The 26,727-nt window shown below is 40.0% G+C and overlaps 1 protein-coding gene across 2 annotated transcripts in view; it reads right to left on the bottom strand.

Moving 5' to 3' along the window:
* Positions 1-26,727, bottom strand: part of SGCD (sarcoglycan delta) — an 841,450-nt gene that overhangs the window by 509,244 nt on the left and 305,479 nt on the right. For both annotated transcript variants that reach the window (XM_032477185.1, XM_014552116.2), the window contains exon 2: positions 5,648-5,811. The gene's annotated coding sequence lies outside the window, so the exon portion shown is untranslated. The remainder of the gene's footprint in view (positions 1-5,647; positions 5,812-26,727) is intronic.

Raw genomic sequence — 26,727 nt, 5'->3', positions numbered from 1 at the left:
GGTGCTCACCATATATTGGGTGAATAAAAGAAACAAATAATGCCAGCTGTAGGAAGTTACACCCTGGATCCCCCAGCAAGAGTCTTCTCTTTTCAGAAAGCTGTTCTGCTGATGCTTTTGTGTTTGACACTAAGATATTCATTATCTGAGATGAAATTTCAAAGCATGATGAATTTCAGGGTAAATTCAGTGAGGGCCGAGGAAAACCATAAGGGAAGAGCCGTCAGGGGATGTGATACGTCAGGCACTATTCTGCTGATATGCAGGGAGGCACAGAGAAAGTACAAAAAACCATTTCCACATCCAAGGAAACAGGCCAGGGTAAAAATGATCCACAAAAATACCAACACTTGCATAAAACCAGCATAAGAAAGAATTTACTGATAAGAATGGTTCCAAAGGAAGAAACACACCTCACACTCACACAGCCCCCTGACAGTATCAGCAGGGTTCTTTCTTACCCTTATCCCTCACCTCACCATGCTTAGGGGTAACGATCCAAACAGTGACAAAAAATATTCTTAAAAGCAGCTTTTAATTTCCCTTTGATAACATTTTTGGAGGTGTCTGGAGATTTTTCTACCTTATAGAGCAAGTTGGTAACAGACTAATTTGTAATTTATAAGGAAAGCACTGCTAGCGTGCATGTATTTGTAACACCTCTGATTATAACATTTTTACCCTGGAAATTGAGACTCTAAAAAGCACAGCTAAAATAAAGACTTATGTCCAAGTCTCATGAAAACGATTATGACAGTATCACAAATTGGGGAGGCACGTAAAGGAATTCACCTCCTAACCATTCCCCAGACAATTAACCTTGCTGATATCCATTAAACATGCTAAATAGTTTCAAATCCTATTCAGTCCCTCTGGACAGGTAAAATGTAACATCTACATTGAATGACAGTTTTTTCCACAATACAATTTCCTGTATATTAATTAAATGATTTTTTTTTTTTTTGGCAACAAGGTCAAGTTCTTTCTGAGTGTCCAAATTCTTATAGTGAAACTGATACGGTTTTTAGAAAATCAAAGCATGTTGCTTTCAGCTAAAATTAAATGAATGCAGAGATATACACAGTGACTCAGAGGCCATGTAAAAGGAATAAAATGTTTTTCTCTTGCTTAGGAATGTCATATGATGTCTCAGAACCAAACCAGCAGCTTAACATTTACACAGGGATTGTAAGGAACCTGCATACGCCAACACTTTGCAAACATAATTTCACTTAAGTGTCACTTTGACTCTATCACGTAGGCAGGCATGAGAATCACCCTCAGCCCACCAATGAAGAAACTGAGGCTGGGAGCAGTTCAGCGACTTGCCACGGGTTACCCATCCAGAAAGCGGACGAGCCTGCACTTAAACCCAGGCAGCCTCACTCTAGTGCTTTTTATAAAATGATTCTGCCTCTGGCAGTCATCAGATAGTCATACCATGTTCTCGTAACTGCGTGTTTTAAGGTTTCTGATACTACTATTTATATTATATTCTGTAATCTAGAAGGATCACCCTGAGAACACAGACCTGTGTGAGTGCCTTAAAGCAACGATCCCTGAAGGCAGTAGTAACATTTGCTGCTCGCTTTTTATCGCCAACCCCTACAACCCCAGTTACCCAGAAAATACCTAACCTGTCTATTTAATAACCTCTGTCCCTCACTGGCCATCCTGGTAGCATCTTGCAGGGGACTTCTGCCTCACAGTTGATCAAGAATTAAAATAGAGCCAGGGAATTTATGACAAAAGTGTAACTTGGGGGTTAAGGTATGTTTTGGAGGTATGCATGTCTGGGGCTCTTGAATTCAGTTTCTGTGACCAAGCAGTATGATTTGAAGCCCATTACCTTACTTTCCTCACTCTCAGTTTCCACATCGGTCAAGTGGTATTATAATACCAACCCCAGAGTCGTTCCTATGATTAAATGAGTATTTACATATTAAGAACAGTCCTTTCGACAAAGTACTCAAAAAAGTGGAAGTTCAAAAAATTGTTTTACACATTTTAACATATGTAATTCACACAGTGAAGGGTTTAGTGAATTTGCCATCTAAGCAGTTTTTAAAAATGACTATCAAGACACACAACGTTTTCATGACCCCAGAAATCTCCCTCGGTGCCTTTCCCAGGTCATCCCCCACCAGAGCCAGGCACTGATCTGATTCCTGTCATCATACAGTTCTGACTATTCCATAATTTCACAATTATAAATCATGAAGTAAGTATTTCTGGGTATTTAGCTTCTTTCACTCATACTGACTTTGAGATTCATCCGTGTTGGAACGTCTATCGACAGAACTTTGCTGATGGGCATTCTATTTTAGGAATTTATCAGAGCTCACTGCTTGTGTTTACTGGCCATTCTTCATGGTGCTTTATGAAGCGTTCTTCATGTATATATTAGATGTATATGTTGTAAATACTGTCTGTGGGTCATGGGGTTTATTTTCTTAGTGATGCTTTCTATCGAGTAGATGTTTTTAATGTGTTCTTCTTCTTACAGTTGGTGCTTCTGGTGTCCTTTATGAGAAATCTCTGCCGCCCGAAGCTGCAAAGATATTCTAACTTTTCTACTGTGTTGTTGGACCTTCTGTGTTTCAGCCTGTGATCTGACCCAAACTGATTTCTGGTATGGAGTGAGGTAGGGGTTTAGATTCTTTACTTTTCATACAAACATCCAGTTGTTCCAGCACTATTTGTTGAAGAAGTTTTCCTATCCCAAGGAATTGTTTTGGTGCCCTTGCCAAAATCTAGTTGACTATACAAATGTGTATCTATTTCAGAACCCCATTTTGTCCCATTGACCCATTTATGTGTAACAACAGTTATACTAGCATTAAGTTTTATTATTTTTATATCTGTTTTTCCACTTTCTAAATTTCAAATGCAGTAATTAAAACCTAAGTAACTTTGCTTTAGGTATTTGAAAAAGTTTTTTCCCCCTTAAATACCATATATATTCATAAATACAGGTGTATGTATTTATAGACACACACACACTTAGGTATATTAATCATTAATACTCTTAGAGCATCCTAGTTTTTAGACATGAGATGTTTTTAAAAATGCCCTTTTTCAGAGACCAGGGAACAGATTTAGCTGTGCTTTTCAAATTTTAGCAAAATATCTGAATTACATGAAGAGCATGTTAAAAACAGATTCTTGGACCTCACACTCCAAGAGCCTCTGTTTAATGAGCAGGGTAAAGAGCCCGAGAGTCTGCATACCTGACAAGTGTAGGTGATGCTGAGGCTGCTGGCTGATGGACCACACTTTGAACAGTAATGGCTTAGAAAAACTCAACGGCTTTTCTAATACTCAGGCAGGAGTGCGATTTGTCTTTTCTAAAGTCTGAGCCCATCGTCTCTATACCGTCTTCACTTGAAAAAACATCTGAGAAATCCGCTCCATGCGCTGGAGCATGAGAGCCAGGAAACATTATGGTAGATTGATGGACCAACATTGCCTCTCTTCCTTCCTTCCTGGAAACTGAGTGTTGGTCTGTGAGCAGGGGCAGGAATATCCCTGTACACCTGACAGCCAAATCTAGCCCTGTGATGAACATGTCCTGCAAAGTAGCATTTCTTTCCCCTGCATCCTTCGTCAACAATCAGAGCTTTATTTTCTCCTGAAGGGTTGACTGGTCTCTAAACCAGGAACATTTTTATGACCAAGTCCTTCAAATCCTTCAAAAGTTTCTCTGCTGAATTTATGTTTTAAACAGTTGGCATCTCAGCGAATATTCCTGACAGTACACAGGCATTCTGAATTAAAGATCAACACTCTCAAAGCCAAAAACTCAGTCATCAAAGTCCCAACGCAAACCCCTAAGCTTCTGTAGGTTTTTAGGACAGCAGAGAAGAGCTTTTGTAGCTTTCCTTTCCAACAGATCAAGGACGTGTGGGCAGAGAAAGGCACCACAACTGTACATCTATTATGTAGAATGTTTACATGGTGCAAGGGCTCAAAAATATGCACTGTAGGTTTTTCCTTTCTGATTGTCAAATTACCTTTTTGGCCTTTGAAACCATGTTAATGGAAAAAGAATTCACAAATAGTATTTACATTCAAACTGCTTTAAAGATACTCCTTGATTCAAAAAGGGAAAAATAATTTATCTCCTTTGCAAAAATCCTTTTTAAAAAACTATGAATAAAGGGGAAGAGGAGAGTTTGAAATACCACCCTCACATTTTTAACAGTTGCTTAGCACTCTTTCAGAGAAACCATGAGCGAAGTTAAAATCAGACCTCAGTATACGGGCATTAGAGGATTTTACAAAAACCAGAAAGTATATATGCCTCATCCTCAAAGGAAGGTCTATTCATGATCGGCTGAAAGTATGCACCGCACCTACTCCAGCAGTGAGCAATTCAGAGATACAATGAGAGCAAATCAAAGCAGGTCTGTGGCTGTAACTAATGTGACTTTCATCAGCTCTGGACCTCCACATTGCACAAACGATGACAAGCTAGGAGGTCTATGAAGCCCTGAAAAGGGAGCCAACTCAACATCTTAGTTTTCTTTGGGTGAATGAGAGCTTTATTTTTTTTCTTTGAAGGAAATGAAAGTGACAGTCAAGAGAATGTCAGAGACATTCTCCAATTTCTCCTGGATATGCCATGTGGTCCTAGGCTGTTAAACCCTGTTTCCCCAGTGCTTTTGACCAGCACCATACACAGTCTCACTATTCCACATGACAGGTGAGCACACACTTAAATTCGAATACGTCTGTTAAAGAGTCTGGCCCCTGACCCTTCCTTGCTACATCATCATTAGAAAACCTTTTTACCTGTCTCTCCTCTGGTTTCCCACAACACAAATCCCCATTCTGGATGGTTGTTACCAGTTGTGCTTGTGACTTTGTTTCCCCCAAACCCTACAGCACAATGCCTGACTGACAATAAGCACACGATTAGCAGTAGTTTCTGTAGGATTCGCTCCCTCCTCCCTCCATCTGTCCTGTCCCTCTTTCCCCACCACCCTTCATATATAAAGATTTTATACACACACATGTATATATAGAGAACAATCAGGTGCCACTCAACAAATTGTATGCCTGTATTACACGTGTGTATACATACACACACATGCACACACACAATGATTATCCTTGTAACCAGAAAAAAAAAAGGAAGCTCTTTATCCAACTTAGAATCTGCCCCAGCATAGGTACGTATCCAAAAGAAATAAAAAGACAACTCCCTCCAAAACCATAAGATACAATACGTTTTGCTGAAAGCTCCCCGTGGACACACAGAGTGGGAATCAACAGTGTATTACATGCACCACTTCTTTATTTACCTGTAGACCTGAAATTTTATCACATAGGCACTAACCCGATTTCTTTTTTCTTTCTCTCAGAGACACCTGCATAAATTTCTCCTCATGCTTTGACTTACTGCCCTCTGATCAGCTCTATTATTGAGACAGTGCAGCCCTCAGCTTCCCCTGTTGTGTTTTTACCCATCCCACCACATCCCACAAGCTGGTAACAGAAGATCAGATCATTGCTTAAAAGGAGGAAGGGAGGAAGGAAAGAGAAAAAGAAAAGGGGGGATGAAGACCAGAAAAGGCTGTGAAAATGACTACATAACGTTACATTTATTTGTCTTAAAAGAGATATCAAAGCCACAAGTCCGTACCTTAGCAGTCCAACTCTTCTTGAATCTTGAACACAAATTTCAGGGCAACATTGGGGTTGAGATAATCCACTCAGGCCACCACCAAAGGGATGGTTTTCTTAACCTCCACACAGGTTCCTGTACAGCCTTCTTCAAGCCCCGGAGGATGGAGGTTTCTTCCAGGTCTACAAAAAAATCACATGTAAAAGAAGATATTCAAAACAACAACAACAACAGAACAGTGATATTAATTTCAAGATAATTTGATTTGAAGAAATTAGACAAAAGATACATTATATTCTGACTGGCATAAAAAGGCATAGTACCGGAATAGATTCAGTCTTGATCCTACAAAATCACACAGAATCAGAAAAGGTCATAGTATATCAAGGCTGGATGTTTTATTAAGCCATGACTAGCCAAATATGCCCATTTAACATATAAGGAAGGTAAAGGTCAGAGGGTGATTCATTACCTGTGCCATATGTCAACCAGTGAAGCAAGAAAATCTTAGTAAACACAAGTAAGGTCTTAACCCTGTGGCTGATGCTAAGATGAGATAAGGGGCCAGTACATCACTTCTTCATCTTGAAATAGTTGGCTTCTAAGATGCCAAACTTGCCTGCTGTCCCTCGTGGCTAGATCTGCTAGATCCACTCAAGCTCCCAACTTCCAACACGAGAGCATCCTGGGACTCAGCCCTGAGCCTCCTTTCTATGTACACTTGTTCACCAGCTCCGTGGCTTAAGACCTATTATATCACTGACAACTCTGAGGATGTGTCTTCAGGCCCAGATACTGCTCTGAGCTCCAGACTCCCCTACCAACTGACTATTCAGAAACTCTACTTGGAATTCTAACAGATATACCAGACATCATCTGCGCAAACTGAAGTCACAATTCTATCACCACCAACACGCTTCTGAAGACAAGGAAGACCCGCACCCCTCCTGGTTTATGAGTTCTCAGTCAATGGCAACATCACTCACCCTGCTGATCAGCCCCAAACTCTCCCAGTCAACCTTGACCCCTTTCTCTCATACACACCCCAGGTCTTCCAGAACATAGGCCAATTTCAGCGGCTCTATCTTCAGAATAAATGCAGCAGCTAACTGCTCTTGCCACCTGCTTTGTATGGCCACCCTGGTCCAGGGCATCATTATGGGTCGACACGGCTGCACAGTAGGTGTGCTCAAGCCATGGCTGTCACTCTCAAATGGACCGTTGAGAAACACAGTGACAGTCCCCTGCTCAAAACCTTCCACCCCACTCAGAGCCAAAGTCACCACGAAGTCGTCACTGTTACCGCTCCTCTTGTGTCACTTACTCCTCTCCAGCCAGGCTGGCCTCAGGGCTGTTCCTCTGACACGCCTCCAACCTGACTTGGTCCTCACCATTCCCTTTCCCCAGAATGCTCTTCTTTCCTCTATTTCCTACCTTTGTTTCAATGTTACCTTTTCAGTGAGGCCCTTTGCAATCACCCTATTTAAAAGTATAAACACTAACCACATCTCCTCATTCCCCCTTCACTGTTTAAAATTCACTGAAGACTTTTGATATCCTACACGCTCTACTGTTACCCACCTTCTCCCATAAGACGTAAGTTCCCTACAGGCAAGGAATGCCATCTCTAGAATCCTACCCCATGCCCAGCACTCCTCCCCGCACAGCCCAGCACAAAGATGCGGCTCAGTATCCAATTTTGAGCAAACGAATGAAGGAGGAAGGTCAAGTAAACCTTCTCAAGGCCACTTAGATGGCAAGTGGCTGAACCAGATGTGAACCAAAAGCATTCTGTCCCCAGTGATCCTGACATCCTATAACTACGTGAGTGCCTTCCAGGGCTCGTGTTAGACATGGTTTTGGGATAGGCTGGCATGTGACACAAAACATGCATATTATGGATATTTGTGGATTAAACAAGTGAAATATCCAAAATGATTTCCAAAATGAAACACCTGAAGAGAGGATGCTGCGTAGACTGGGACGGTGCTGCTCACCTCCTCATCCAGCAGCTCCACTGCCCCTTTCTCTGTGTCCTTCTCAGCCTTCCTTGCCTATTCCTCCCTGCCTTTATTTCTTGTCCTTCCCTCAAATCTAAGTCTCTGCCTTACTTGAGGGAACATGAGAACCAGGGACCCAAGATTAGACAAAGAAAAGGGAAGACATGTGTTCAGGGAAAAGGCATGGGGCAGGAATCAAAGGATTTTGGGTCTAATTTCTCATCACCTCATGCCTTTAAGGTGATCCCGCCACCTCCCTGGGAATCTGTTGCTCCCTGGGCAAAACTACATGCCCTCCAAAGATTTTCCAGCTCTAAAAAATGCTCACTTTCCTTTTTAATTAATAAAAAGGCTCCCCTATTCTGAGAAGTTTAAAATTGGTTAAGAAACAGGGTGCAATGTTTAAGAAGAAGGCTTTGGGGTTCTCAGAGAACTCACATCCTGGTTCCATCAGAATGAAATCCTGGCTCAGAAACTTAGCCTCTTGAAGGATCAAATTTTTACATACAAGTGAGACGACAGGAATTCCTTATTCCTTTAGAATGTTATGAAAATGAAAGGAGGTAACAGAGATAAATCATTCATTATGTCATGACATAAGTACTCAGTAAAGGTCTGCTACTCTTAGTATTTTATCTATATGGTTGCAGACTTACATTGTGTACAACATTTCATGATTTTATCTACTTGCATCTCACATCCACCAGAATCTGAGTCTTTCCCATCTTTCATCACATGAAATTACTTTTGTGGCCCTTGATGTGACTTTGGGCAACTTTCTCTGGACCATCTCCAGGCTCAGATGAATAGCATTACCCCAACTGCCCCCACACCCCAGGGCAGACGGCAGAACTTCGTAATATGAGAAACCCAAGTTTTCTGGTTCACTTCTTGTCCTCTTGCTGATGCCTGGCAATTTGAAGATGATTGTGGCCCTAGTATTATAGCAAGCTGATAATCGTCAAGCCACAGTCTACAATTATTCCTGCATTCCAAAGCCAAGAAACCCAACTTTGAAAGCAAACAATGCTATAATTCAGCACAATGATATATGGCGTTATTAAAGAAATTGTGCTGACTGCTTTGAGAATTCAAGTCTCCAGTCTATTCAAATGCATCTTTCTTTCTTCCTGATATTAAACTATGCTCAGGTAGTAACAACATAAAAATATGTCATCTACCTTTCAGGTTTCATTATACCACAACCTCATAAAAAGTTATGGTGCTTCAGGGAAAAGTTACTTACACTCCATTCTAAGTCACTGAAGGACTTGCCTGGAAGCGCATTACTAACAAACGTTTATTGAGGACGTAACATGTACCATTGTTTTTGTCAAAGACTAGACATAAGATAGGGGATATAAGACTTTATTCCTACCCTCATGGAGTTTTCATTCCAGCACTTTCGTCTTTTGCAATTGCCTAACATCTGTCCAGATACTGGGATACACAGAAAACACCTACAAAGTTGTTGATTCTCCCATATGCTGATATAGGTGTGCTGATAGAAGGAGCCTAATTTCTGCTTCATAGAGCGAATCCGATAATTCTTGGTTTTCTTGGGAGAGAAGCTCCCTTCTTCAGCTTGTTCCCCACAGCTCACCCAATACACACCTCCTCTGAGTTGATCCTGGTAAAATTACCTCCTTCAGCAAAGAAACAGGAAGTATTCACCAAATACACAAATCCACAATTCGTTAACAAGATGCTACGTGGATGGTACTGTACAGAGAGCACTGCACTCAGGCAACACAGCTTCAGAAATTTGCTTTTTTGTTTTTGAAATCTTTGGAAACTGTGATGGAATGAATGCTGCTATATGGCAAACTAAACAGAAAGCATATATATCAGGCATATTGTCAAAGGGAATAATGTCAAAATAGAACAACATGCATCTTAAATCACCAGTGTCTGCATGGTTAGGGCGCTAATCACAGAGGCGGGCAGCATTTCTGCCCATCGGGCAGCCTTGAACGCTTCAGGGAACATGTCATTTTTCAAAAGGTATCAATTAGTGGCTGTACCAGTGGCAGAGTGTGAAACACGCCTAATGGTTTGGCTTGTGTTAAAAATGATTCCTGTAAGCATAGAGCACATGTAGGCATCGATCCACACATGTACCCAGATGTGGTCCCGAGAAAGGCAGGTGACCAGAGAGGGCAGGGACAGGGACAGTAGGAGGGCGACAGGAGACTTAAATCTTTAAAGTGAATCTCGATTAAAATTCCAGAGCAGAAGGGTACCAGGGGAAGGGATGAACTATCTATCTCACTGCACCAGCAGGGTTCAGTCTAGGAAAGCCAACGCTGTAAGGACTTAAATCTTTCAAAGAGAACTGTGATAATACAAACACCACGAAGGTACCCAAGCCTGCACCTCACACACCTACACACGGCATTCGTGCTGCCAGCCGTGCGCCGCCAAACGTCTGTGACTTCCATTGCTGTGTGAGGAAGTTGAGGTGTGGAGATATCAAGTGATTTGCCTGAAATCACGCAACTTGAAGTTGATAGGATTCAAACCTGGCACTTGGGGGTGTTCCCCCAGCAGGCAGACAATCACCACCGATTCTTTCCTAGATTCTGTGTCTGGTGAAACCTAGTTCAGACACTTGGAAATGCCACATTTTGAACCCCAAAGGAAGAGTCCAGTCTCCTAAAGAATGTAACTGCCCAGCCCCGTCTCTACTGAGGACAGTGCAAGCCCACAGATGGGAGAGGGCACGCTTCTTCCAAAGTCATACCAGAGGTCACACCACACGTTGGGACACTTGCTCCCTCAACAGCAGGGATAGGGGACCAAATCGATTTGTGAAATATGAACTACGTTTTCTACGAGTTGGCATTTGCTGCAGCAATGCCATGCATACACAGTGTAATATACCTAGGAGGTCTAGGTGCTTCCCTGTAACTCCCGTCACCCTGCCTCTGTCTACGTATTAAAGACCTTGCCTGCTATCCACCCGTAGTCTGGATACCCAACAATAAAGCTGCTGGGGTGTGGCGAAAGAAAATCCATGCCACTGGATTTTTAAGGCGTATATAAGGTGACTTTTATTTACCTCATCTCCTGCCAGTACATTAGCATCTTATTTCCTTACCTGGTCAGCCTTTTAATTTGAACAATGAAATCAAAAGGCACCTAGAAGAAAAGTCACTAAACATTATAGTGGAATTTTAGGGAATTTCTTAGCACCAGGAGTAACCGCTGATCTGTATTCTTCTTTGCTGGTTAATGAAATATTTATCTCAAACTTTGTAAAGTGGGTTAGACACCGACAATTTGTAGGTAATAAAAGCAGTGGCTCACAAGATGTGCTTTTAATAGTTAAGTGTTCAAGAACAAATGATGCCCGCCCTCGCCCCTCTCCAGAGGCACATGCCCGCTAGCCCTCCAAGTCTGATGTCTGCTACTTCAGGTATCTAGAAATACAGGTCCACCCTTTGCTTCAGGAAATTGGCCTTCGTTGCCAAAGAAGCTGTCTTTGTTCCCAGCCTAAAAGCAAGCATACATAGAAGTTTTCTAAATACATCTGCTCTTTGCATGACTCATGTGTTGATTCACAGCTACCCACTAGCTTCCACAAATGCCTGTGGACCAACATCCTACATAAATACTAACAAAATTCCCAGCAGCAGCCGGCTACCCAGCCTGGCCTCAAATCCAGACAGTGGGTGTTCTGTGCTGCCTTCATCCCAGACAATCGCTGAGTTCACCACACGCTCCTTATCTGTTAGCCTGGAGATACAACTGGACCACAGGCCTAGATGGACGAGAGATTAAATGACCAGAGGCTATTTTAAGTGGCAACTTTCCGTATTTCTCTAGATACTAACCCAGTAAAGAAATCATTAGAAAGCATCACCTCAACCCCAGAACACCAGCCTCTGACTCTTGGTCACACACATGAGTTAGATTTACTGTATTAATCCACTGTGAACACAAAGGATGGATGTTCAGTAACCCTGTAATAGGAAGCCAGAAACAAGGACATAGTTTTGCCTTGATACCATCAAGTTAAAAGGCAATACACTGGTTAGAAGCTTGCTTCTTGGCTCAGCCACCCACTATCTGTATCTTTGGACATGTTATTCAACCTCTCAGTGCTTCATCTGCAAGACAGAAATCATAATACCCGCCTCAAAGGGTTCTTTGTGAGGAGCAATTTTAACACAATAATGCTATGTCTGAATTAACACAAAGTATGTAATTAATTCACGGGATTATGGATTTTCTTACCTATTAAGCTGGCAGACTAACACCTTGACTATGATCTCTTACAAGAACTCTAGGAGAGTAAAAACTAGTAATATGTGTGACAGTACATTTATGTCTTGCCCACCAGATCAAGTCGTTCAGAGCGTGAACTCCGTGTGTGTGTTGTTGATTTCTCTGAGGTACAGAGTAAGAAGGCAACACAGAGCCAGCATAGATGCATCTGTACCTGGACATAAATTAATCATTTATGACACGACACTCTTTGCTGATGGATTTCCAAACAAAGCTACACCATTTCCTTGCTACCTCTGTGATGGCCAAAAGCAAAGGTTATGGTCTAAAGAATGACTGAGTCTCCCACTATGCTGATGTGTTGAGTAAACCCAAATAATCTGAGGGTAAGAGGGGTGGAATTATGGCCCAACATGCAAGCTATTAATTAAAGTTCAGTTGATTTCCATCATTACTGGTGACCAACAGAAGCATCTCAGAGCTACCATTTATAAGCTTCTATGCACCAGCACTGTGCTAAGCTTGTATTTGCTCATGAAATGCTCCCAGCAAACTAATGAGGTGATGTTATCAGGAATCCCGTATTAGATACGGAAAAGGTAATGGCTCAGAGTATTAAAATAACTTACACAACATCACAGAGTGTTGACCGGAACCTATGAGAGTCTGAGTCTGGGGTCTCAGCCCTCAACTACTGTTCTGCTCTCCCCTGCTGAGCTGTGAGCTCATCTTTGTGATAAAAACTGTAAATCTGGTTCCCTAGTTTGTTATTCATATTCTTGCACTGCTTACATAATTTCACAGGGGTAATCTTTTCATTTTGTAAGAGCAAAGAGTTCATATTCCTAATATATAAAGATCATCTAAAGATAGGAAGGGAAAACATCAATAATTGTCTAGAAAAATAGGCAGGGGGCAGCAATACGAAATTTATAAAAAATGCAAATAGCCTATGAATTCATCAACACTCATAAAAATGCAAATTATGGATGGGAAAACCAGAACATCAATGAGGGCAATGGCTACAAAGAATAAAACACCGCAGATACAGTTAAGTCTATGCATTTACAGTGATACTACAGAAGAAGAAAAAGAACCCTACTGGCCACCTTTGGAAGATAACAGAGAACCAAATCAGTATTTTTAAAATGGTCAGGAGAGAAAATCGAGCTTTTGTCCTGCTTTCCTTGTGACCTACTGACCTATAACCAAATACTGATGAGAAAAGTTTCCATTTGTAGAAATTTTTCACCAAAAATAAGAACAAAAAAATAAAATTTGAATACGGACATTTTGTAATCCCCAATGAAAAATGAGCTATCAGTAATAATCATCAATGGCTGCTGCTATCACCAAGGAACGGGGTTTCACAGACCTCCTGATGGAAGCACACAGCCTCACTCAGGAAGTCATCTAGCCAAAGCCACACAGCCTGAATTCAATCTGCTAGCTTAGAGGAAATGTGAGAGACGGAGAAATCTGCTACATACATCACACGGATGCAATCAATAACACCCCGACTGTGGGACTGTCTGCAGCACAAACAACCCTACTGTATTCAACAAGGTGAGTGCAAGGGAGGAAAAAAAGGAGGGGGGGACTGATGGGGAAACTATGGATTAAGAGAGATTTATGAGACATAAAAGCCAATCTAAAGGATGGAACTTATTTGCATCCTGATTCACAAACAAGATGAAAGAAAAATGGAATCAGCAATTTAAAGTGACTAGATATTTGACAGAGTTCTTGTAAGAGATCATAGTCAAGGTGTTAGTCTGCCCGCTTAATAGGTAAGAAAATAATTATTAGTATTTTTAGGGTAATAATGGCACTGTTATATTTATAAAAAAGATGTCACCTTCTAGAAGTGAACACTGAAATATATACAGATGAACACAAAGGAAAGAACTGGACGGGGCCATAGGGATCGGCTAATTAAACTGCATTATTTTGCAGATGAGAGGAGAGAGGCTTGTGGCACAGAAGCGGTCAGGGCCAGGTGGATGTCAAGAACCCAGGTCTCTGACGCCCAGTTTCTATCTTTCGTGACCAAGCCACACCATGTGGCATCTTAACAATGACTTTCATGATCCTGGTAAAACTACCAACTTGCATTATAACTATTATCACAAAACTGGTAAGAATACGTGGGACACAGGAGTTGTCGCTTGACAGAAGCTCAGGTGGGAAGGAGTTTATTTTTATATAGACTTTATTGCAGCAGTTTTACACTGACAGCAAAATGAGCAAAAGGCACAGGCCGTTCCCATGTATGTCCTGCCCCTACACAGGGACAGCCACCGCCCGCCATCACCATCCTGCACCAGAGTGGTCCACTTGTCACAAGTGATGGCTCTATCCTGACACATCAGAATCACCCCAAGTCCACAGTTTCCCCAAGGGCTCCCTCTTGCTGTTGTACATTTTACGGGTTTTGACAAATGTACCCACTATAATAGTATCATACAGAATGGCTTCTTGCCCTAAAACTCTTCTGTGCTCCATCTAGTCATCCTTCCCTCCCCACAACCCCTGGCAGCCACTCATCTTTTTACTTTTTCCATAACTTTTTTCCCAGAATGTCAGTCATATGGTTGGAATCCTACAGTATGTAGCCTTTTACAATTGGCTTCTTTCACTTAGTAATATGCATTTAAGTTTCTTTCATGTCTTCTTATGGCTTGATAGCATGTTTCTTTTCAGTGCTAAGACTACATTGTCTAGATGTACCTTATTTTATTCATCCAGTCATCTACTGAAGGGTATATCTTGGCTGCTTCCAAGTTATGGCAGTTATGAATAAATCTGCTCTAAACACCCATGTGCAAGTGTTTGTGCCAACTTCAGTATTCAGCTCCTTTGAGTAGATACCACTGAGGAGCATGACTGTGGAAACGTGAGGTAAAAAGTGTGTGTTTACTGAGAAACTGCCAAGCTGTCTTCAAGTGGGTTTAATTTAAAACGTCAGCACCTAGAGTGAAAATCATACAGAACCAATGTTATCCTAAAAATCTCTTAGGCAGCACCTTGAGGTTGACATTAGAGATTTTCAAAAACCACTAAGCTCTCAGTTCTGTGAGGGCAGGAGTATTTTAGTAGGTTTACTCTCTTCCCAGTAGTGTTCCCAGTACCTACAACGGTGATGGTACACAGTAGGTTTTCATTACTTGTTTGTTAAACGAAGAGATAAATCCAAAGAAAAAACTCTTTCTGTAACAGAGCAGGACCCTGTGGGGCCTTCCAGGGTCAGACTCCTCCCTCATATCCTCTGAGTAGCTCCTCCCTGAAGCACCCAGATAATAGTATCTCATGCATATTTCCTGAGTTTTTCAGATGCTAAAAACCACCACCAGAGGGAAGAAATTAACTACTTGATGATCGTGAGCACATGGCCTCAGACCATATGGTGCCTGGGGGTTCAAAGCACTGACCACCCTGTTCCCTCAACATCAACCCATCAGAGAATTGTGCACGAGCTGTGCCCCCCACCCCTCACCTAGTCATTAAATATGCTTTGCTGAAGCCCCTCAGGGAGTTCAGGGTTTTCTTGGGCATGAGCCACCCCATCTCCTCACTCCGCCCTGCAGTAAACCTTTCTCTGCTCCAAACTCTGATATTTCAGTTTGTTTGGCCTCATGGTGCAGCAGGAACAAGAGTTTGCCTTTGGTTACATTTCCTTCAGTTTTGTAACAGACAGTTTGTTTGGTTGAACAAGTAAAGATTCATGTTAATGGCCTTGTAGTGTGAAAAATAAGTAATTTTAAACAGCAGATTATCACACAGTTAGACCCAAGCCTTCACCCTATAAGAGGTGTGAAAAGCTGGGACAGACAGAGAAAGAAGAAGCCTCCAGCCTTTCCTCATACTGTGGGGCATGCGCTCATTGCATGGAACGGGGGACAGAATCCTCCACGCTATTTAACTAGTCCTCCCTTCATCTGCCATGTATGTGCAGTTGAATTCACGTAAATTAAGTGCACATAAGCTGAGGTTCCAATATAATTGCAAAACCACTGCACTGGAAATAAACTGTCATTGAAATCACGTTAGAAACCAGAATGATTAAATTAGATTTAGAAACATATTTAGCCCATCAGGAGACAGATTACAGAAAGTTTATAAAACAACACCGACACACATCACAGGCCCGCAAAGTACCTGGCTAGGAAAAGCAACAGCCTCCTAACTAGACAGGAGAGGAAAGCTGTCCTCTAACTTCAAAAAAGTGACTATGGAGTCCTTTACAACAAATTCCTGCTCTTCAAATTAAGCAAGTCACATACTCATTTGGCCTCAGCTTCCCACGCTATACTACCCAGCCATAAAAAAAGAAAAAAATAATGCCATTTGCAGCACCATGGATGGACCTGGAGATCCTCATTCTAAGTGAAGTAAGTCAGACAGAGAAAAAAAAATACCATATGGTATCACTCATACGGGGAATGTAAAAAAAAAAAAAAAAAAAAATTTAAAAAAAGGACACAAATGAACTTATCTACAAAACAGACAGTGACTCACAGCCATAGTAAACAAACTTATTGTTACCAGGGGGAGAGTGGGGAGGGATAAACTGGGAGTTTGGGATTTGGAGATACTGAATAAAATATAAAATAAACAAGTTTCTTCTGTAGAGCACAGGGAACTATATTCAATATCGTGTAGTAACCTGTAATGAAAAATATGAAAACAAATATACATATGTATGACTAAAACATTATGCTGTACGCCAGAAACTGACACACTGTAAACTGACTGTACTTCAATTAAAATAAAATAAAGTAAGTAAAATAGTACTTATGGCTGTTGAGAGGAGGAAGGCTATGACAGGTCTACCACCTTGGTATTCAATTTTCTAAACAAACACGCAGAAAAGCCCGTAATAAGAATTCCTGAAGTCTAAGAGTGAAGCTCAGGGAAAGACAGATGTGCAGACTCTAATTCCAAAACCACATCCTTCCCACCATAGCACGAGCTAAGCTACTATTTAATATTTATTAAGATTCCACAGAGCCCTATGAATTACATAAATGTGCCTTACATGGCTGGCTTTTATTTGTCCCTCCCCCTTCCTCCCAAGCAAATGTGAACCTAAATTAGCCACTTCTCATAAAGCTCTCTGAAAACACTGAAGTCTAAAGAAATGCCCGATGATTTTTCTCAGCCATCTGGCGCCAAGTGATGCTCACAAACCGACACAAACTCTTTGGTAAAAATCCAAAAATGTCTGTTTTCATTTTACCTCTCACAGGCTGGAAGTTCTAAGCTGAGAAATTTCTAAGGGAAGAAAATGTTTTATTAAAAAGGAAAACAAATGAGTCCACCCTTGAACTTGTTCATAGTCCCGCAGGAAGGCATAAAGGAATTCCCACCTCTAACATCTAGTTCAAATCAATCAACTGAAGGTAAAATTACATACACCTGTCCATGCACGCGCGCGCGCGCACACACACACACTGTAAAGGATAAACTGCTTCTTTTCTAAGTCCTTTCACATGAATAGCAACACACCATCTTGCTAAGAAACTAGCAAAATTGCCACCAGAAGGCGTACCGACAATGCCTCTCACATGAAGGAGAGCTCACCATCTACTACCAGCCACTGACCCCTCCCAGGCCAGACCATTAAAACCAGTTCTCCACTTGCCTGATTGTAACAGACTTCCAACTAGTCTTCAAACGATTCATCTCTGGCTGACCCCAATCGGTTCCCTACCTTACAGCATGCATGAGCTTCTAAATATAAACCATGGCCACTCCTCGGCCTAAACTCCGCTAAGACTCCCCACAGCTCTTGGGAGAAAGTCCCAAATCCTTACCATGGTTTAGACAATCTGAGATCTGACACCAGTTTCACCAGTCTCACCTTGCATCATCCACTGGCCACCCTTCTATTATTGTGAAGTGCCACGTTCCTTCAGGCCTCAGGGTCTTAGGCATATTGGAAACACAAAGTACAGCCTTTACCTCACAAGCCCTCAAAAAGACGTATGAAAATGGATCTGGCAATGATTTGTGGATGACTTAGAGTCTTCTGTCTTTTCTCGTTCATGAGGAGGTTGGGTCCATTGATCCAGGAATGTTCCAGGGGTAATAATTTCTTTCCTTCCTTTAATAGTGGAAATCTATTCTCTTTGCTGGAATTGTATTTTTGAGTTAAGGTTTTCTTATTTAAACGTTCTCTCTCTCACTGCCCTGCCCCCATCCACCCCAAATCTCAGCCTCTTCACAACATATTTACCCTCACCATGGAGACAAGCTGGCAACCTGGATGCTAAACTCACTTCCCAAGCAGAGTTGGAACCAACTGAGCCCCTCTCCTCAAGTGGTTCAGAAGCACACTAATCTTTCAGTGATTTTATGACAAGCTCCAGCTTCTGAAAATGACTGGATATTACTCTAAAAATAAAACATTACAGATAATTACTCCTCAGAATGGAACAGATCATGGTATTAATTTGAAAAGTTATCTTGGCTATGAAGGAAAGTACTTCTTCGAAAAAAAAAAAAATTGCCAAAGTACATGAAAAAGCTCATTTCTGAGAGGAAACCGGAGAACAGGAAACTGCTTCATGCCTTCTGAAATTCATTATGCTGATGCCAATAACCAACTCCAGGGTTTACGGTCTCCCAGAGCCTGGGAAGAGTTACCCAAAGAGTGATGTAAGCAGAGGAAGGAAAGAACATTATAGGTGAGTGAAAAGTATTTATTTAAATTTTTGTTGGAAATGATAGTTGGGATTTTTTTGGATAGGAACTCAGTACAAGTAAGTGAAGTAGAAATGCGGCCATTATAATTGCAAGGGAAGAAATAAAATAAAGCCTTATAGAAGTCAGTGAAGAGAAAAAAAATGTTCAGGAACAGTAATAATAAAATTGAAGTCCCATTCATACGTATTGACTCACTTTTTTGTTCTTAACTAGCGTATCAGGAAGGTTCTATTGTAATCTCCACTTTGCAGGTCGGGAAAGCAAGCAGCGTGCCCCAAAGCAGCAACTCTGGGATTTGAATCACAGTGGTTTGGCTTCAGAGTCCAAACTCATAATCATGTCAAGGAACTGCTTCTCACATTTTAAAGTCAGACACACAGGAATATGTTAAATATTACACTTTGCCCCTGATTCCCCAAAGCACAGGTGAGTTAGCAGCACCAGGTAGTGCAGGAACCGACACCCACAATGCTGCACGAACGAGGAAAACTCAGTCTTAGAGAACTTCTGAACTGCATCAGATGACGCAGGATCTGTGTTTCTAATCCACAGGTGTCCTCACAAGCCCTGGCTCCTCATTTGGAGGGCTTTTGAAACACATGTCACCATGTTGACTGTGAGTCAGACAGAGGGTGATAAATGATTTAGCAGAGTAACTATGGGCCCTTTGGGATCAGAGAGGGATAACCTCCCCCTTTGTTATCAGAGAGGGAAGGGCTTCCAAGAGATCTGAGGCTGAAGAATATACAGCTAAATGAAAGCACAAGAGAGGAAGAGATTCAACATCTTTCTAGGCAGAAAGAAAAAAAAAACTGCACGTAGGAGAGCCTACAAGAGAGACTGCTATGTTTTCAAGAAACTTACAATGGAATACTACTCAGCCAAAATAATGCCATTTGCAACAACATGGATGGACATGGAGATTGTCATATGAAGTGAAGTAAGTTAGACAAAAAAACACCATACAATATCACTTATATGTAGATGACACAAATAAACTTATTTGCAAAACACTCTCACAGACACAGAAAACAATCTACAGGTTAGCAGGGGGAAGAGAAGATGGAGGGATAAATTGGGAGCTCGGGATTTGCAGATACTAACTACTGTATATAAAATAGATAAACAAGGTTCTACAGCATAGTATAGGGAACTATATAATCAATGGATTGTAATATCCTATAATAAAAAATATGAAAAGGAATATATATATATATGTATAACTGAAACACTATGCTGTGCACCAGAAATTAAAACAGCACTGTAAACCCACTATACTTCAATAAAAAATAAAATTAAAACGAAGTCCCTTATGGATAGATGAGTTATACATTTTTAGGATGGAACGTTATAATTTATTTTGCACAATGAAAAAAATTAATTGGGGATGAGACCACACAGAGCTGTGTAAGCTACATGAAAGAGTTAAACAGATAAACCTATTTTTAGAATTAAGAGGAGAGCGAGACCTCTGGCCGGCTTGGCTCCCCCCGCCTCCCGTCTGCCACTCCACTTCCTTGCTGTCCCAACCCTCCCACAGAGAAACCAGAGAAGAACCTAACAAAACTGAATGACTGACGTCTGCACTGGGGCTGAAAGAAAGAAGATGAAACCAACAAGATAAGATGTGAAGGGAGAAGAGGGAAGCACGTGTCCAAAAGAAAGAGTTTCACTTCGTAACAGGCAAGCAGCTAAAGGGTGACTCTGGGCGATGAGACCACGCAGTGGCATGCTGAAGCCAGCTAGCAAGAGCCACGTGTTAAATTCTCAGGAGCTTTGGGAGCTGCTTGTTACATCACTAGGACTGTGAAATCAGACATGTTGGGAATACTTGCTCTCTGAACATCAGTAAATGCCATGGAACAAGGCTCTTCTTTTTGGAGAGCTGGTTGACCAGAACACTGCTGCTTACACTCACCGAGGATCTGGTGGTGCTACTGCTGCTGTTGGAGGGAAACTAGTAGAATAATACAGAGGAGCCGTTTTTGAAACTTTCCATTTCTCTATGTCCTCTTTAAGCATTGGGAAGGGTAACACAAAACCTACATAATAAGTTGTGGTGCCTTTTAATGGCTCTGTGTTGGTTTGTCTCACTCACAGTGTGGCTAAATACTGAGCATGCTTAACCTCTCACATCCATGAGTTCCTATTCCTGTTTGCAGATACAAAGCTCTACTGAATAAAAGCAATACATTTGCTTAGAAAAGGCAATAATACTTAGTAGAAACTTCATCTATAGATCTTAAAACTGCCAAAGATCATAGCCAGGACCTCAATATTCTTAAAGTAAAGAAAATTAGGAGTCTTATAAGGATCCTCCAAATAAATAAGAGAATGTATTATAAAGGTAATTCCATACAGAATATGAAAAACAAACACCCAGTAATTTTCACTATTAATGCTTGCTACATGTATAAGACATCCAATCTCATAAAAAAAACTCAACCTGGTGGCAATATTATCTCCATGTTACAGTTGAGAAAATTGTATAATTATTAAGAGACAAGAGTCCCCAGCCACTGGCTCCATAGCAAAAGCTGTTAAAACCTATTTATAAGTGCCTGACAGACATTTTAATGTCATTACATAACGCTGTGGAATGCAAAGAGCCAAAAGGAGTTATGGCACACTTTTGAAAATTCACTTTATTAAAATCAAACATCAGTACTGCTTCTAGAAGGCATGCATCTTGGTATATTACTTGTCAATAACAAGCAGTGCCCAGGATCAGAATGGATTAGTTTTCTTATTGCAACAGAAACTCTCTTAAGTGGCCTACAATACACCAACTTACCAATTAGACAACGCTCTTCATACTTTGTGTAAGATACATGACTTGTTCCCACGTCCCATGAAGCTACTGGCCTGCTTTCTGACATCTCACTCATTTCTAGCCCACTCAGTTCACTAGTACACATACCAAGAGGCAATTAGGTTTGTTCCCAAACCTATTTGTCTCAGTTACTCTTGCTTCCAAAATATTATAAACACTATGTCAATCAATAAAATGTGTATGGGAAAAAACCTTGAATTGCTGTTTCCATAGAGAGTCAGCTGAAAAACAATGGTGCAAATTCAACAATAAAATGGCAGAAAATATTAACTTGCACAAAAGACACATCCATTAAGTGAGACAGGGGTTGAGAACGGGGATGACAGAGACAAAGGTTAACTACCTGTGGTTGACTTGAGGGTACGTGGAAGACAGAGAGCTTCATGGAAAAGGAGGTAATTGGCTTGCTTTGAAGAATGACTAGCATTTTACAAAGTGGAAATTACACAAATTTAAGTTAATATGAACAAATAGGGACCAATGGCAGAGTCTCATTTAGAAGTATTTTTTACAGAGAACTGTTGAATTGGAACAGAATAATAAAGGGAGAACTGACAGTCTTGGCTGCTAATTATACAGAAGTTTCAACCTGAAACCTGAATGGGCTGCTTGAGGTTCCATGAGCCCATTTCAATTTATGAAAAAACGTGTTGTGATTTGCATTTTTCCCTTAAGGAGAAGGGCCTACAGCTTCTGATCCGAAATGAGATTTAGAAGCAGAGGCCATAAGTCTAATTCCAAGGTAAACTGATGGGCTAATGAGGTAGCTACTGCCTGTTTCCTAGAATGATACGTATTATGTTAGTTGCAAATGCCAATTTTATTTGCTTTTAAGTATTCATAACAGACATCAGAAGTAATGAGCGGTGACTTGGGAAAGAAGAAAAACAATTCTGGGCAGAAAAATGAAGTAGAGTCAAGATATATCTCTTTTTGAAAATCTTTTAATTGTACATAGGCCAACAAGAACCAAGATCTCTTTATACGAAGATTTAACATCAAGGGAAAGAAATACATTCTGTAAGCAAAAAGAAAAAAGAAAAAAGCATAAGCAAGAGGATATGTATTTTCCAAAAATTACTACTAATTTAAATCTTTCACCTTTAATATGTTGGATACACTAAAATACACATCACCAAAGAGTGACCATTTAAAGAAAAATGTCAAAATATTGTGTTTTCATACACTGAGCATCACTAAAGGGAGGATTAACTTTACAGACACATCAGGGGGTAAGAAAGAGCAGCAGTTGTATCTGTCTCTGAGAAGAGATCTATGTGATACATGTGCCCCTTCTAATACGCTCCAGAATTGTTCTTCTAGTAGTCGGCTTCGGTGCGGTGGACAGTTAAATACAGATCATTAGGCAGCGCATGTTTAATTACATGCCAGTATTTCTCAAAGATTAAAAATGTCTGCAGTTCAATTATCTCCACAAAGCAGGTTCCATTTTCTACTCTTTCAGTTGGGAACAAGAGTCACAAAATATACCGTTTTAGATTAAAATCTGTTTGATAGTACTGCAGGGAGCTAAATTCAAAGAGGGGAAAAATCCACCTGTCTCCCACCTCAGGGAAGATACAGGCTACAGCTTTTTACCCTTCTACATTCATGCGGATTCTATACAGCATGACCCGGTCAGCCTTTCTCTCCATCACTACTTTTATACAATCTCAACTTCACACAGCTAGCCTTCCGAATCCAAGCCACGAAAAAATGGCTAACCTTTCATTTAAATGATCTCAACTCCGCTTTTGAGGTCCCATCCCTACACATAAGCAGAACATCTTCAGATATTTGGGTCAATGTAGGTAATTACCAGCACAACAACATTCTGACGAAATCCTGTATCATCTTTTGCAAGGAGAGATCATTCCTCAAGAAGAGAAGGAAACGTGACAGTGTTTAAGTTCTGATTTTAAGGTAGAAGACCCAGAAAAACAATTTAAAATATATACGTGGAGCTCGGAATAATTTAGTTGATTACACATACTGCAAGTATTTTCCTTCATGTTTTTGCAATGAACCTGACCATGAAAAACAAATTTACGTCTGTCGTCTGTATCATTATGAGCTGAGCTCATCTGGTGCAGAAAACCTACAGTTTAACTGCTTGATTTAAATTTGGCTAGTAGAATACATACTGAAACATTACTCTTTTAATTACGTTAATTTATAACTGCAAAGCTAAATTTACAAAGGCAATAACATTAATTATTTACTTGCCCATTAAAGTTGAATATATATTACAAAGCTAATTGGTTTCATAAGTCTGCCAAAAAAATTAAAAACAAGTTTGTTCACTGATTTATATGAGAAAGGTACATATATTCTCAACAGGATCCTTGCTTTTTATTGGATTACATGAAAATATGTGTAAAACTTTCTTCTTCTATGCAATACTCCACATAGCTTCTTTCTTCTGGGTTAAAAAGCATTTGAAAGGAGGAAGGAAAAAACAGTCAGCTAACATTTACTCAATGCTTATTCTGTATAATACTGTACACACATTATCTTATTTAATCTTAGAACTGAATAAAACACGAACCAGCATTATCTCCTTTTTAAAAATCAGGAAACCAGTGTTTAGAAAGATTTAAAAACTGCCAAGGCATGGAGCTAAACAATCAAATTCAGGACTTGCTCTGGAAAGATCCAAGAACTTACCATTTAGGCCAACAGGCACTTAAAAAAAATGTTCACTGTCACTAATTGTCAGAGAAACGCAAATCAAAACTACAATGAGGTGTCACCTCACATCAGTCAGAATGGCCATCATTCTAAAGTCCACAAATGATACCGCTGGAGAGGGTGTGGAGAAAAGGAAACCCTCCTACACTGCTGGTGGGAATGTAGTTTGGTGCAGTCATTGTGGAAAACAGAATGGAGATTCCTCAAAAACTAAAAATAGACTTACAATATGATCCAGCAATCCCACTCCTGGGCATATATCCAGAGGGAACTCGAAAAGATACATGCACCCCAATGTTCACAGCAGCACTACTTACAATAGTCAAGACACAGAAACAACCTAAATGTCCATAGATGACTGGATAAAGAAGATGAGGTATATTTATACAATGGAATACTACCAGCCACAAAAAAGAATGAAATAATGCCATTTACATCATCATGGATGGACCTGGAGATCGTCATTCTAAGTGAAGTAAGCCAGAGAGAGAAAGAAAAATACCACATATCCCTCATACTTTCAATCTTAAAAAAAAAAAAAAAAAAAAAAGACACAATTGAGAATATTTATAAAACAGGAACAGACTCACAGACATAGAAAATAAACTTTTGGTTACCAAAGGGTAAAAGGGGTGGGAAGGGATAAATCGGGAGTTTGAGATTTGCACATACTAACTACTGTATATAAAAGAGATAAAACAACAAGTTCATACGGTGTAGCACAGGGAAATATATTCAGTATCTTGTAGTAACCTATAATCAAAAAGACTATGAAAACAAATACATGTGTAACTGAAACATTATGCCATACACCAGAAATTGACACACTGTAACTGACTATATTTCAATACAAATTTTTTAAAAAGATCTTACCATTTATGTCTTACTAAATACCTGTTGTTCACAGCAGACTGGACACTTGATGACTCAATGTGATTCCCTAAGGAGAATACTTGCGTCAGTATTAAAATCAAATTATTGAATGAAAAATTTACTCGTAACTCCATTTGGATATTCACATAAAAAAATAACCACAGAACACAATCAAAGGCACAGAAGTCACAGATGAGTGTGTAGCCCAGTGACCTAGAATCAGAATAAGGAGAAAGTCTAGAAAATACACTTGAGCCTTATCTCTGAAGTGGGATTCAATATTAGGCAGGTTCCTCTTAGACTGAACAAAGGGGCTTACAAATTAAAGCTTACAATATCCCTATTACTACCCTATTGGGCATTATTGCGAAGATCAGATGGAAATTGGGATAAAAAAAGCTATGGAAATTATCAAGCCTTATGCAAATCCAAGCTAGTACAATTAATCTAAGACTGTTTTGCACCTAAAAATTCCCATGGAATTTACTCTGAGTTTATGTAGACTACAATTGAGCTGTATTCTCATGTAACATAAAGGCTTATAAACTTACTCTGTATTTGAGAAATTTTAACTAGTATCTTGTCCAGAGAAAAACTCCATTGATATGTGACCTAACGAGGGACAATTAGCAAACAGTTTTTAATTAATACTCCATAAAATATTATGAAAGAAAAATGCCTTCAGAAGGGCTTAGGTCACTGTATTCATTTAATATTTTAAGCAAGCTTTTTATACACACACAAAAAATCAAAATATTAAGCATGTATTTATGCATGCACATTTTAAATAATACAACTAAATCGCTGATGGTTATAGAGCAATTAGAGCCATATTAATATGTAATGAAAGGCAAATCTGTGCATTTCCTAAGAGAGATTTCAATTATACTTTGAATTTCTCTGAGCCTACTGGGAGGTAAAACAATATTCCACCTAGCTGACTCCCTGAAACATCTCCAGATGTGGCCTGATGATTCTCAAGATTTTCTATAGTAGTTTCAAACCTAATATTTCATCATAAATTACCTTCTAAGATTGCTGTGGAATACTTCATGTATCATTCATTACGATGTAGTTTTGCTGAGGGCTGGGGTCGAAACACATTACACTAGGTTTAAATTACACTTTGGTTCTTTTTTATTCAACACTTAAGCAAATCACGTTATTTGTGAAAAGATAGAGGCTAATTCTAAATAGAGGGAAGAGACCATGTGTATTTTTATACCTCTTCCATCATTAAAAGGGAAACATTTAATTTTTTTTTTTTTACTGTGTTAAAACTAAGACATAAAGGCACGAATCAATGCATGCAGTATTTACTTAGGGCCTGCTAAGTATTAAAAAGATAGTCAAGATACTGAATGTAGTTCCCTGCACTATACTGTATTCAGTATCTTGTAGAAACATACAAAGAAAAAGAATACAAAATGAATATATGTATATATATGATGGAAACATTATGCTATACACCAGAAACTGACACAACATTGTAAACTGACTATACTACAATAAAAAAAATTTAGAGTATATTCAAATTATGAGACTGGAGGAAACAGTTCTTTGTAATGTCAAAGTAACTTACCACCACCGACAGCAGAATAATACTATTTCAGCATCAGAACTGGTCATGACCTCCTATAGGCCAATCTTTCATTTTCATTTATGAAGTCTGGGGTGGAAGGAGAGGCTTACACACCACTTTTTAGCCAACTCTGCTAATTATTCTGACATCTTGGGGAACTGGGTTTGCAACAGCACTAAGA

This window comes from Camelus ferus, chromosome 3, assembly GCF_009834535.1.
Source record: "Camelus ferus isolate YT-003-E chromosome 3, BCGSAC_Cfer_1.0, whole genome shotgun sequence".
NCBI classification, from domain to species: Eukaryota; Metazoa; Chordata; class Mammalia; order Artiodactyla; family Camelidae; genus Camelus; species Camelus ferus.
Note: the sequence above shows the minus strand (reverse complement) of the source record. Positions and strands in the feature narration are given on the sequence as shown.